The following is a 14,366-nucleotide window of genomic DNA, read 5'->3' on the forward strand; positions in this document are numbered from 1 at the left end:
GTTTGTGGCTCCAAGGCGGGTGAAACAGATGAGCTGGTGGGTGTCTGGATGCTTTTTGCGAGCGACACTCGCCAATCGCGGGTGAGTTGAAAGCTATGTTTTTTGCTGGAGGAAAATCCTTCACCTCACTGCTAAAAGTGTGAGATGGTAACTGAATTACCACCCTTTCTGTCATTTTTCTTTCTTTTGAAGTGTTTTGAAATTCAAATTTTGGAGTAACAAGGAAGAAACAGCTTTTTTTAAACTTCAAAATCGGGTGGAACAATGAAAACGAGGGTTTCATCGATAAACAAACTAAGATCCCCATGGCCGAAGTATTAACTTGAAGGCTGCAGATTCTGAGCAAAGATTGTCTTTCATAAATTTGGGGTTATACATCTGGAGACGAGAGGCTCGCTTTAGTCCAGGAAGACTTCACTTATCTTTCCTATAATTTGTATTCTGGGTAACGTGAAAACAATAATAAATGATGGAAAATGAAAGCAATACTGCAAGTATAGAAAGGAGAATGCACAGGTTTTGCTAGGCGTACTGCTGCGTGAGATGACGCAGGTGTCAGTATTATTGAAAAAACATCCCTCTGCTATGCCTGTGCTGGGGCTTTCTCTGCATTCTGAGCAGGTTCCCTGTCTCCGGTTACCCCCCATCAAGGGATCATCTGCCAAGTATGTTTCTGCTTCTTTAAAAACAGCGCTTCATTTTGAAAACGAGATTCTGGTTGGAGGAGACGTGTACGAACCTTCCCTGCCGCCTCCACTCGGACCAATCGGGACGCACGTAAGGTGAAGGGGCGAAGAGCAAGTTCCTGCCTGCTAAGAGACCGCAGCGTTTTCTTTAGGCCGTATTGCCCGTATCTATGTTGAGCGTGGCCTTGGGAACCAGTACTTCTTTATATACAGTTGTAGGGGGAGCCCGCCTGCCGGTATAAGGCAAGGAGTGCAGCGGATCGTTCCGGCTTTCGTAGTTAATGCTTTGATAAGGTTTTTGGGGCCCAGTCGCTGATCTTCAAGTGAGAGTTTGCAGATGATCCCTTACTTATATAGCGCGGCTCCTTTAAATACATAGCTGGCTACACGAAATGCCTGCTTGGAAAGGAACCTAATGTTTTAAATAAATCAGCATGGAGTGTTATTTGGATGTGTCCCATTGACAAGGAAGGTGGCAGTGGAGGGCAGTTCCTTGGGTATGGTTTGTGTATCTGAACTTACTCCAGAGTTTATGTGTGGCGGGGGTTAGATAGCCCCCCACTTTCTGTACCCGCTCATCTAGCAGAAACGGGGCTCTGGGTGTACAGTGCTTGGGTCGCCGGACCTCTCTTTGCATGTCACTGGAGCAGACTTTCAGGCAGAGGCATGGCCAGCCCTGCCGCTGAGGTCCTATTTAGTCCGGGTCAGGCACAGCGTTTCTTTCAGGAGGGAAACTTCAGGGGCTTTGTCCCGAGACACAGGCGGCGGATCTGAGATTGAAAGACCGGCGCAGGGCTCCCACAGGTGAGGTCCAGAGTGGAGAGGGATACCCTGGGGGGGAGACCCGGACTCCCGTAGCCACGCTCAGCCCCATTCTGCTGACGCCTGGCGGGAGAGTGCCGCCCGGTCCTGGGGGGTGGACCGGTTTTTCGCTGTCGCTCGGGGGGAGGGAGGGAGAAATCTCTTTTTATGCCGGGGCTTCCTGGATGCACTCTCCAGTTTAGTGTCCATTTCCTCCCCCGGTCCATATTGCAGAGACCTTGCCCGCACGCGGACCTGCGAAAGGACCTCGGCTCATAACGTTTCGTAGGCGGCGGCCATGCCCGTTTATCCTGGTGTGGGGACAGTGCATGTGTCTTGTTCGTCCACCCTCTACTTTTTAATCTCCGCATTAATTAAAATAAAGATATTGGCCAAGTCATCCAGTACATTAGGGCCCTCGGCGTGCGGCCGGCGCAAGCTTATGTCTGGCACAGTAGGGGACCTACTGTACTTTAAAGAGCCCATCGCATTACTTTGGTGTTACAATCCCAGGAACCTCTGCTACTGTGTTGACTCGGCACCCTTGCACGTAGCAGTGTAACTCGACTGGACCCGGCGAAAGGACTTGAGTACTCGTGCAGATATTGTGTATTTAGTTTGGATGCTTTTGGATTACTTAAACAGCTTCGGGTATCCTGCCATGCAGTGATGCTGTTGTTGACGAGAGGCTGTTTTATCTTAATATTTTCTAATGTCTAATGCAACCTTTTCTTTCTGCTCTCAACTAACCTTCCTCTTGTACTTGCTCTTCTTCCAAGTTAGGCAGGTTAGGTGGTCCACGTTAGAACTTTCTCAAACTCACTTGAACTGTTTTTGGCATTTTAATTACCTCCCAATGACGTCTTGGGTCTGCCACCACACCTGCTCTGTGATATTGCTAAGCCCAGCTTCAATTTAGAATCAAAACTTGTAGTTACTCCAATTTTCATAAATGTATTGGTAGGGGAGAAGCGCATTTCTCTACAGTGGCGTGCATTAGGAAACTACGTTGGTAGTTTCTCCCTAGTTAACCAGTGCGTCCTATGTAGCCTCACCGACAGTCGCGATCCATAACCGCCCAGTGGCATGTTTGCAGAGACGAACGGAGTTAGTTGAGCTTACCTTGAGCTTACCCTGGAGCAAAGGGAGGCGACTGGGAAACGACTGCGTGCGCCCCTAGTCTTGTCACTCCCCGGCGAATAATGCTTTGTGTCCATCTGAAGGGCTCGGCGAGGTAAAGCGTAACAAGCTGTCACATCTCCCCCCGCCCCCCTTCTCTGGTTCGCTATGCTCATGTGTACAGTTGCATGTGTTTGGGCCTAATATTGAACAGGACGATGCTGGCAGTAGTAGGTCACAACTAGACCATGGCCACACAATTATTCAGGTGTTTTGTCATTTTTGAAGTACCAATGTTTGCACGTGTAAGTGGTTTTGCATGTAGCAGTCAATATAGGAGCAGCCTCAACAGTAACATTGGCAACTAACAAAGGAGAATTATTCGACTGCATCGCAGAGGTCTCGAGTGCCATCGAGCCAAGTGGTGTACAATTATAAAGTTGGCATTAACTTGGAGAACTGACATTTATTGACCGCAGGGGATTTGTTTTAAGTTTGGCTAGAGCAACTTGCTTTGGCTATTGCTGCAGTGTGTAGATGAGCCTTACTTCAATCATCTGCGCAGAGATGCAAAAAGGATGCATCATAGTAAAACGTTTTGTAAATATTAGTGCAACTCTTAAGTGTGGGGGTTATAACGCATTTCTGCTTAGTATGTTAATGTGTTTGTCACTTGTGCTGCATCTTGTTTTAAGCTGCTTGGTATTTTGTTTTCATTTTTTTTTTAGAACTTTCCTTTTGTCTATGGCTGCCACTGGTGTGGTTAAGGAATATAAAAACGAGGCTCCCAATCCATAAAACAGCTGCTCTTCGTAACTAAAGCACTAAATTCAAAAGGCGCCACCTTTGAATGGTAAGATATGCCTGACCATGTTATCGTTTTCACGTGTGAGCATCATTTTTCTATTCAGTATGCCTTTCCTGTGTGTGTGACAGTTAATTTAACTACTTTTTATAATGAATGGCTAGATCTTAAGGGAGGACATATGTACTTTGACATTTTGTTTTTGCCAGGTAGTGCTATTGTTTCACAAAGCTGCTGGTCAATGTCTAGTGCTTTTGATCTGCTTATGATTAATTTGGGAATACAAACATTGCTCTGTGGGTATACATATGAGACACGGCTGCTGTCTAGAGCTTCCATAATATGTGCTAGTCGGATAAATTAAAACTACATCAATGTCCCAGTGCAAACTGGGAGCTTGGTAGTGTTTATGAAGTGGAAACGCAACAACCCGCTGCTCTTTTCATTGTGTATTTCATTGGGCCATTCCCTGGTAACTGTTTCAGGCCTCGCACATTCTTTAATCCCTCTAGACCTGCAGGGCGAGTTCCTTAGTTGACATATTCAACTTAAAAGAAATGCATTTGGCCCAATGTGACTGACAAAATATTTAACACTGCTTTTTGTTAAATGGTGCATGTCGCATTAAGCACTTCCATCTGGTGCAATGCTTTCCAGCATGCACAGTTAAACTTGTATTTGCCATTCAAACCCTGTATTACCAGTAAATACCTTTTGGAATAAAACAAAGCTAGAACATTGCAAGGGGCACCAACTCCTTACCTAATTACAAAAATGTTCATCAAATTACTTTTGCTTCTATAGGTGGACATAGTATTAATAAACTACAGTAATGCAAATTCATCTCAAACTATCGTGATTGTACAGAACGGTACTCTGGCCTCACATGTTTTGCTGGTTTAAAAATGTCATGCATATTCGTTGTATGATTTTAATCATCCACTTCTATTGTATAAATCTAATGACAAGTCTGAAAGCAATTTGTGTCTTTAAATCCAAAGAGATCCGTTTTTTCTCTGAGTAATATTTGAACTATTGCAGTCAGTTCTACAGTCCATTTTCACAACTTCTAAAAGCACATGCAATAAATGTAGAATACCATGGTGGGACTATACAATTGCAACACACCTCATGCTTGGTCAATGTTTTGCAATTGTTTATTTCTACAATACACGTGTAATCTCGAAGCCAGCTTGGGGGCGGGGGGGGGGGGAATGTCTCCTGGTAATGTGTAGGCACAGTGAGCCCCTAATTTCAGGAGTAGGATCTGCCACAAGTTACACTGGTGGCACGTTCCAAAACCCTTTCGAATGGCAGTCAAGGACTGCTTTTCATGGAAGATCCAATATGGCCATTTCCCATTGAGTTTGTGGTCAAATGGATTAAGTCCAACTGAATGAGGGTTATTTGATAGCCGTGGAAGAGATGGGGTGTATGTTTAAATAAAAACTAAAAAACTGGGTGCAGAATACAAATCTTAAGATCATAGATTTTTGTGGTTTGAAAGGGGGGGCACACTATATATTGAAGGATGTTAGATTTGCAGTGCATCTGTCTAAACCCCAGTCTACAGTTAATTATGACACACAAATAACTATTTTTGGCTGAGCTCTGTTTGTTTTAAAAATATTTATTTGCATTTATAAAGTGCGCAGAGCTGCCCTGAGGCATCGTGGCGCCGTTACAGAAGACTTGAGAGTAAACATAGCATAGGATGTAGCAGTAGATAGCAGTGGATGTACAAGAGACCTTTTAAGTCCCTAATGGTTTGTGACCACTGATGTTATGATCTCTCCTAAAAGACCAAAAGACAGTTGCCACTTTCCAATTATAATGGACAATCGCCTTCCCAGTGTACTCCTGACCTTGTACTAGGAGTAAAACACACGGAATCTTTGTTGCAAATCCTTTTTTGAGGCTCCTTACATCAGATGATTTTGATTGAATAGAATTTTCGGGACCTTTTTTGAAGTATTTACTTGATGCTCTTCTCCTGCAGGAGGTATGGCTGTGTGCTTTTCCATTCTGTATTGATGCTATGCCAGGAGAAATGCACGTTTTGGGGGGGGGGGGGGTTAGGGTAAGGACAATGATTCTGTTAAATTGAGTTTCCTTGTGCCTTCTCTACATCTTGTCTTGCATATCTATAGATTGCACCATGCATAGATCCGAAGTTCTGGTTTTAGAATTGCCAGGCTCCTTCCGTCCCGGCCTTCCAGTTGTTAAATCGAAGGCTGTGCAACCGTGCTGGAGCCGTGGCATGGGAAGAACATGTTTGGCCCAGTTATTCTAGTAGGGGATTTAACAGAACTGTGTGCTACGTTACTTAATTCCTGATCAGCTGGAAATGTTGTCCCTGTGACTATCACTCTGGAAGGCCATGTAGTGCTGTTATGTAATTGGGACATGGTTATGGTAAACTGGGGAGAGACTGGGTATTAAACAAGGTCAATCTGCTAGTTATCACTTGGGTTAGTGGGTTCACAGTGGACTACGTTGGACACTTGACTTTCACTTCTATGATTAAAGCTTTTGCACCTACAGAAGCGGAAGCTAGTATGCCAACCATCTCTCAATTTGGCAAGGGCTATCAAAACGTCAGCGATGGTGGATGGATCACTGGGCAAATCAAATCCTTTGGTCAGAAAGGCACATCAATGTTCCTTTTCATGTGTAAGGATGATGCAAGTATGATGGGCTGCTAGTATGGTTTTTAGTTGTCCCAAGGTATTTCACGCTAAAACTATTTTATTGGACTATTGCCAAGGTAACGGAGCAATGTGCAATAAAGGGAAGTACTTGATAAGACTCCAATGTTCAGACTTAAAATGTCACTTGCATTTTCCATTTGGTTAGAGGGGATGTGGTGGGTAACATAAAAGGCATATGGCAACTATGCAATAATCTTCATGTGATGCTTGCGAACTTGGCTCAAAATGATTCCCGAACCATGGGCATTGAAAATGTTAAACCTAATTCTTCTGCAGGTTCATTGATTCCGATCTGTAGTAATGACATTGATTGGACAGAAGATGGTTGTGGAAAAAATCTGATTGTGTGGCCTTTTGGGATGCTAAATTCCACCTCGACAATTAGTGTTCATAAACTTAAGCAGTTGTGGTTCTAGGCCCAGATGATAAAATTGACCTTGTTTTAAAATATGTCCTTGATTAGTCCTGTTGACTGAAATATAGTGAACATCAATCTTTGGTTTGTGCTTGGATAGAAGCGATCTTGGTTTCCTTCTTTAAGGTTGGCGCAATGACTTGTAAGAATCGCTTCAGTGCCCTGCTCAATCCTTCAAGACTTAACATTTGTTAATAATCTGATATTAAATGGGTAGATGACCTAGTATCTTACCATCGTTTAAACGGGTGGCATGGCTAATGATCCATGGCTCAACTTGATGGTTAAACGTGTGCTTGAGCTGGGCAAACGCCCACCCCATCTATACATGACTATTTTTATTGTATAGCAGCCTTCGACATTGAGATTAAACTTTCTTAAATCCTTTCATTATCAAATGATCCTTCCTGATTGGCAAATGTATATCACCTTGAATGTTTACGTTTTCTCGCATGTTAGCTACTCTGAATTGTATTCGGTTGTTACTGGCTAGTAGTAAAAGATCGGAATCAATGTCCAGTTTTTGTTCCATTGCCACTGGAGGGGGTTAATAATGCCTGGACGTAGCCGTCATGAAATGACAACTTTCAGACTTGGTGAGAATGCTCAAGAGTTTGAAAATCTGTTTTATTGCACCATAATTGGTAATTATCTGTTTTTGTCAAATATGCCTTATTAAAAACCTGAAGTTCTGGCAATTACTTAAAGATTTGTAAGACAGTGTTGGCCTGCTGTTATGCTCCAGATCGATGCTGGTGACCTTCATTTGCACCTAAAGATCTTAAGTCAGCATTGGTATCCTGATCACGCAGTCAATAGGTGGCTGTTTGTAGCGTTTATAGAATTTGGAAGATGGTTAGTAAGCCTTTGCAGGTAGCCAGTCTGTGGCATTCTCAGAATCCTAGACCCCATGGTAGCTTGCCTGTCATGCCTAGAAGATGGACAAGGACAGACCGTGTATTTCGCTTAGACTTGTGGGTATCCTCTGTGTAGTGCCTAGATGAGATTAACTGGATTTTCGTCCCCACTGAATCTGATGACGCAGCAACATCAAAGATAAGCTTAATCAGAGCTACGCGTACGTATTATCGCCACTTTTGTGGAAATCTGCCGCAGGCATGGCTATCCATCCGCACACATTAGAATGCACATATCACAAAATTTGGTCTAGCTGGATACATTCACTCCAGACTTGCTTCAACACCTCTGCTATTGGAATAGTCATAATTAACGACACACTTTTGGTTTAACTGGACGCAGCTGTCTCTTGCACAGACTTGTGACCCTCCCCTCAGTAGCCACCCACATGCCTGACCTCTTGAGTAGCTTCCCGGAGCCTAGCCATCCACCCCTAATCTTGGTCATATGCACACAGGAACCTCTGAGAATTTCCCTTATTCTTGAATGTGATTTAACCCCGCCTCAAGGGTGTTTCCACCGCAAGCGCATTGAGACCACAGTAATGGAAAAAGGCGCTATAGAAATGACCATAACTCATGGAAGGCACTTTTCTCTGACATGGTGACATTGGACATGGGGAGACCGTGTTTCTTCTGAGAGCAATATTATTCTTTAGTCACTTCAATATAGTGTGAAGGCAGGGTGGTGGTTTGGTAGTTTGCATATCTGCATAATGCAGCCAGCCACACAGGTTGCGCTCCCCACTTAGCCGTTCAGTCTTGGAGAGTAGGAAGTGGTGTCTTTTTTTTTAAAAAATTTTTTTTTTGTGTATATGGAACTTAAAATATTGACACCCTGAACATGTCGCTTTTATGGTTGCATGCAATGATCATGCTCACAGGATAATTTTACATTTTAGGTACACTGTGCTTTTCTGTTGATAGATGCTAATTATAAACTGACCAATCCCATGGTTTGCTTTTCTTCCTCCAGTATGTTGTCAAATGTCTGTAAATTCTTGAAGTAATGATGTGACCACACTTTGGGGTAGGGAACCTCATGCAAATAAAGTACAATTGGTGACTGTCTATGTAGCGATTTAATGTCATGACTTCAATATATATTGCTGTTTCATTCTGTTGGATATTTTGAGATATTCCAGATCAAGGGTCATATTCAGTGAATAACATTTGAGACAGTTGACTTGAACCAATTTATCGCCACAAAGCACATTAAATTTGGCATGTGTCCTGATATATTCCTAAAACAAATTGGTTGAGAGGCCTCTCTAGCTTTCCACGATGTGTAAAAGTACATGTATGGTCCTCCCTTCTAATACACGGATGTGAAACCTCTCCATTTGCTTCCTCCAAGATCTATATATTTGTTTTTATGCACGTTCTCGTGGGAATTGCTTCACTTGGTGAGTGTGTGGGGTGTGGCTTTTGGATCAAAATGTACTACTTTTCATCAAAAAGTGGTGCATGGATGTATACCCCCCCTCCCCCTCAGCTCGGCCAGAGGCACATCTGCAGTGCTTTATGCTCCTTGTTTCTTTGCTGCCGTGTTTCAGAGGTTTTCACTGTTCATAAGCAATGGCCCTCTTTCCTGTACGGGAAAATGAGTGTGCTTGGTCCGAATAAGGGTTTTGCGGGTGGTGTTTTGTTTTTATTTTTTCCCTTGCCCTTCCTATTTTGTTAAAGTTTTTCAGTTTGGGGAATGGGAATTGTGAGATTTTGTTTATGAAGATTTCAGGCAGATGTGTCCAGCGTGTTTTTATGATTATTTTTTTAATAGAATGTTTGCAAAAGTCCATGGTGCATAGTTTTTACTCCACTGTAGAATGGTGATCGCTGCCCTATTAATTAGTGTTTTGTATGTTTTATTGCCATGAACAGTCTTGGATAGTAGAGGCTCATTTTTGGCCCCCATTGCTGTACTTCCCGTTTGTGTATTATTGCCAAAGATGGAAAGCATCTGGTTCGGATTTTAACATGTTCAGCACCATATTTCTGTGTGCCAGGTAAATGGCAGACCTGTCATACAAGATTTCTTTAACTGTGTTACTGTTTATTTGTATGGGTTGTATAGGCTCACCATGTCCATTGTTGCTAGTATATGCATGTCTTGCCAACAAGTTTCTTGGAATTTAGAAAAGCTCAGTTTGACATTTCATGAGGTAAGTGGTAAAAATTACCATTTGAAAGCCTCTAGCTAGCTATATTCTTTCCCCCTAACCACTCCCCGCCCCCTCAATTTCCCACATGGATGAAGCACACCATGTCATTTTCGCCAAGGGTAATTACCGCAAATGAGTCTTGGATCAACATATTCCAATATGTGTTCTCTGGTCAACTACGGTTAAACTAATCTCCTTAAAGATGGGTCTCCCAGGAGGGAACAGCAAACCCCTCTAGGAATTGGGTAACAGAAAAAAGATGCGTGTCACAGGCTGAAACAATCTTATTTTAGCTAATCTATCGGCCATTGGTTAATGGGTTTTGAAAATGTTGGTTTGTAGCTCAGGAGTCTGGTGTTTTGGCCACGATCTAGTTCATATTTTGCTGTAGTAATTAAGGATATGTTTGCACCAAGTTGATCCGTGTTTTGAAATATTTCTTTAAAAAAAGTGGGATGTTTTAAAAAAAAAAAGTGTAGAATATTTTTATAATGCTGTTCGAGTGTTGTCGCTGGTTACTGGTTGCTTCCTTCTCATTTGTGGTGGTAAGGAAACGCTGCTCTTTGTCTTTTGATGGCATAACCTTTTTGTAAGGGAGAACATTGACTCAATTTGCATTAAGCAAGTAAAATGGTGCGCATTTTAAATGCTCGACTATTTTGGTACTTTGAAGGAATAGTGCGCTCAAGAATGTTATTGTCCTGGGAGTTCGGGCATGTGGTTTTAAGCAAACTGATCGATCGTAAAAACATTTCTTATGCACTTTACCTTAGTTTTCCGCACTCTTACACATGCTAAATCAACGAGCAGGGCACATCCGTCTTGTACTTATCTTATCCATGGATTGATCACCCTAAGCGCAAGTGCCCCTGTGGCACTAAATCATATCACCCGCCTCTGAAGCTGACATCACTATTCTTAGCTATTATTATCCACCTAATTTTATGTTAGTAGGCAGTGTAGCCAAACACGCCCAATTATCACCTATGTCTTAATACCATTTGACGCAGAACCCGTAAATTCAACAATTGCATCCTCTCGCAGCACAGAGTGTCCCAAATGGCTATTTTTAAAAGAAAAATGTATCTTCTGCAACTTATGTTATTTTATTTCACAAATGCTTCGAACGAACATCTGCAGATTTCCATATCATCAATTTTTGAATGTCCTTGGGTTACAGCATCAAAACTTTATCATGAGGCACACCGTGTTCCTTTCGGGAGAAGATGTGCATTTGACGCACCTTGATTCGCAAGGCTTCGGCATCAGCTTCTTGCTAGACCACCATAAACGATGACAGGTTGCTCCTTGTAGCTGGTACCGCCAAAGGGCATATCGGTCCTAGGCGTTCGTCCCACATCAGCTTATTCGACATCCATCCATTTAGGTGTGTCTGCCATTGCTGGTTGAAGAAACCATCACTCGGCATCTGGAAACTGACATTCGCAGAAAGGGAGAATGTAGCTGTGTAGAAAACAGAATAAAAATTTATTTCAGTAGCCATTCTTTATTCAAATTTATACATTTACCATTTCATTCTGCACTGGGTGAAACCTAATAACGAACACAAACCACAATGTAAACGCACAGAAAACATCAGGGAAGTTGGAGTATACGCCTGCTATCCAATAATACAATGTTGATGGCACACACTTATATGCCATGGGACCAAGTGCTTTCGATATCACTAGCCTGGTGTTTACTTGTCACAATATGCTCCAACCAACAACCCATAACAATGTAAGTAAGCAACACCGGTCAGAAAATGAACTTTTAATCTTTTGTCTATATATATATACATATACAGACTCTTCAGTCAAACTTGCATGATATTTGGTATTTCCATTCTCTCGGCCTAACGCAGAGTGTCCGCTCAAAGTTTTCATAGAATGTAAATAAATATTCCAATGTCAAGTTGTAAAATGGTTAACCTTATTTTTTTTTTTCGGGTGTTCCGCAACGTCCGTAGTGAATTCTCCCTTTCTTCCAAGGTCGAACAATTGAACCTTTTTTTTGAGCGTGTATGCCTGCTAACTTTGGTTTTTGTGAAGGAAAACCACAAAACAAAAATATACTGTACCAGATGCGTCAGTGTGAACTCCCCACAAGCTGCATCGAACAAAGTGACCGTCACATGGGAGCAATTACCCTGCTGGCCGATCAACGTGGCATTTGAAATGTGTTTGAAAAATAAACTAATTGTTTGCAGGCATCCACCAATGCCGCGCTATTGTGAATACTTTTTAACCATCAATGGTGCTACTGATTTCGTTTCTTTTTTTTTTTTTTGACCAGTGTAAGTAAAACCGATAACGTGGAAGCCATTTCAAATAGGCCCATTGACCTCTTTCTACTATACCCAAAAATCCATCTTTGTACAAATGCAACTCTCCCATCCCAGCGCCTGGCTGAGCCAGCCCACCCCATGTCCTTGTGCACCCTGTTCTCACAGGAGGAATGTGGTCTGTGGATAAGGTGAGACACTGACAAGTCATAAATCCAAGTGCCCATTCATCTCCACTGAACTTTGCGTGCACTAACACCAGTTCAGACCCTGCAGTTCCTTTCATGCTGATATCCATCTGACCCTCCCGTCCCCTGATCATTCAAGGACCCACAAGAGCGGGGCGAAGCGTGAGGGTGCAAGAGTTACTGTATGGCATCCTACAACAGGCACTTCTTGCAAAAAAAGTTGACAAAGGATACATTTGAAAGACAATTTGGATGCTTTGGCCACATATGTCGAGCTTTACAGACACCAAGCAACCACAGACATGCATTTTATCGTTCAAGATATAAATGAAGGAATCCTAAACCGGATTAAATGTGCATAATTAAATACTTCTTAATACTTTTAATAGCTTTGAAATTCGAGTTTAATAGCATTCCATTGTTCATGTACAAACACCGCTGCAAATCATTTATACCAGGAAGTCAACTGTTCAACAAGATCAGCTTTTAGGTGGACGGGGCACGTTTGCAATGTTTTGTGGCAATGTCTGTGTCCTAGGAACAAAATCGGGATCGATTCCATGAGTATACATGTCCAACAGTCAAAGTGAGAGCTTTCTCAAAATCGAATTCCATTTCCTGTTACATTGGCTTGGCCACTTGCAAAGGCCATTGTGTAACAAGTGTTAGGCAGAATCATATGCAGTGCCCTTAGGGACCACTGCACACAATTAAGACTACACGTGGTAATACAATTTCACCTTTGGTACAAGCCTGTACTACACAGAAAGCGTGGTAGCAATGGCTGAGCAGCCAGACCTATCTCGAGCAAATGAACAGTAATAGAGATTACACAAAGGACTAAAATTACTGTGACTCAAGCAAACACTGATTCAACGTTTCTGGTTTAAAAAAAAAAAGGTACAATTTTTAAACCATCTGTTCACAAAACACTTAGCTTCTACTAAAATAACCACAGTTCAAATATATTAAACGCAACAAATTCCCCTTGTGCAGAACATTTCAAGGTAAGTACCTTAGGATTTGACAGACCGGTGTTGTGAAACAAAGATGTTACCGGGAGTACATATACAATCCCTTTTGAAAGCAATGATAGGTCTTACTAAAGATAAGCGTACCCGCGGGAAGAAATGTAACCGTAGTCACACACTTAGCACATGAATTAACACAAGAAAATTGGGGATAAAAATCATAGGCAATACTTTTGTCAAGGCAGATGGAATCGGAGCGCACCTTCTAACCAGTAGATAAAAGTCAATAGGCCTGCGCCAGTGTCAAATGTAATAGGGGTCCTGTTGCCAAGGATCACATGGTTAGTACAGTTCACGATTTGAGATTGCCGTGAGTACTTGGATATTGTCACAAAGGGGGGCAAAAGTTAGGAGGGAAGGAATAAAGGGACAAGCCTTTGGTGAGGAAGGGTTCACCCCAATTCCTCGAAGTTGGACACAGTACCTTAGTCGTTGAAGAAAGCTGGTGCCACAGCAGTTGTTCCTGGTAGCTTCTGCAGACTTGTAGTTCCTGGAGCTTCAGTTGTGTGGACAAGGACGACTTCTGGAGCGATCTGCACTACCCAGGGATTGGGCCAGCAGCAGCAAAGCAACAGTGAATAAAAGGTGCGCTCCTTTAAAACGGGAGAGGTTCTTCAGATGGCTATCTGGACCACTACAACAGTGTGCAGCGATTTCGACCAAGAAGATGATCCTCTGGCTGTGGAAGATGAGCTGGTTGATCCCACCAGGCTCAAGGGAAGAAGACTCTGAACTTGATCTTCTCTGTCGTTGAAGGTTAGATGGCTCAGGACTGCAGCAGGGCTTCACCGGGACTCGGGAGTTGCAGCAGCCGTCTTCTCTGCTTCTCTTCGGTTCTTGCAGTTCCAGTGGCGATGCTGACTTCCAGCCCAAGAGTCCTGCCTTTTTATGCCAAAATCCCCATTCACACAACCACCTCAGCCAATCTACACAATGTGCGACTTGGATCTCCAAGGAGACCCTGTGCAGGGGGTGACTAAACCCCTCCATCACATTTGGCCCACCTAGACACCCAGACGCCAAAGGAGGGCTTCTGGACAGAAGCCCGCCGAAGGCTGGCGAACAAAGGCAAACCTGGTTTGGCATGAAAAGTAAAACGCAAGAAGGACTTAAACGAAAGTAAATGGTGACTAAACCCGACCGGAGCCAAAATGGGTTTGTTTTAGGCTAATACAATAGCCTAAAACAGTACCACGTTTATAGTATAATCGCGGTAGAAAAGTTAGGGTAGATAACACTGCCACCAG

The 14,366-nt window shown here is 42.9% G+C and overlaps 1 protein-coding gene across 4 annotated transcripts in view; it reads left to right on the plus strand.

The window, feature by feature from the left end:
- Positions 1–795: 795 nt before the first annotated feature.
- UBE2I (ubiquitin conjugating enzyme E2 I) overlaps positions 796–14,366 on the plus strand; it is a 271,849-nt gene continuing 258,278 nt past the window's right edge. The window contains exons 1-2 of one of the 4 annotated variants that reach the window (XM_069647196.1): positions 796–1,490; positions 3,335–3,459. The gene's annotated coding sequence lies outside the window, so the exon portion shown is untranslated. The remainder of the gene's footprint in view (positions 1,491–3,334; positions 3,460–14,366) is intronic. The other 3 variants (XM_069647198.1, XM_069647197.1, XM_069647199.1) reach the window with 3 other exon arrangements.

The sequence above is a fragment of the Ambystoma mexicanum genome, chromosome 2q (genome assembly GCF_040938575.1).
Source record: "Ambystoma mexicanum isolate Mex_15411 chromosome 2q, UKY_AmexF1_1, whole genome shotgun sequence".
Classification (NCBI taxonomy): domain Eukaryota; kingdom Metazoa; phylum Chordata; class Amphibia; order Caudata; family Ambystomatidae; genus Ambystoma; species Ambystoma mexicanum.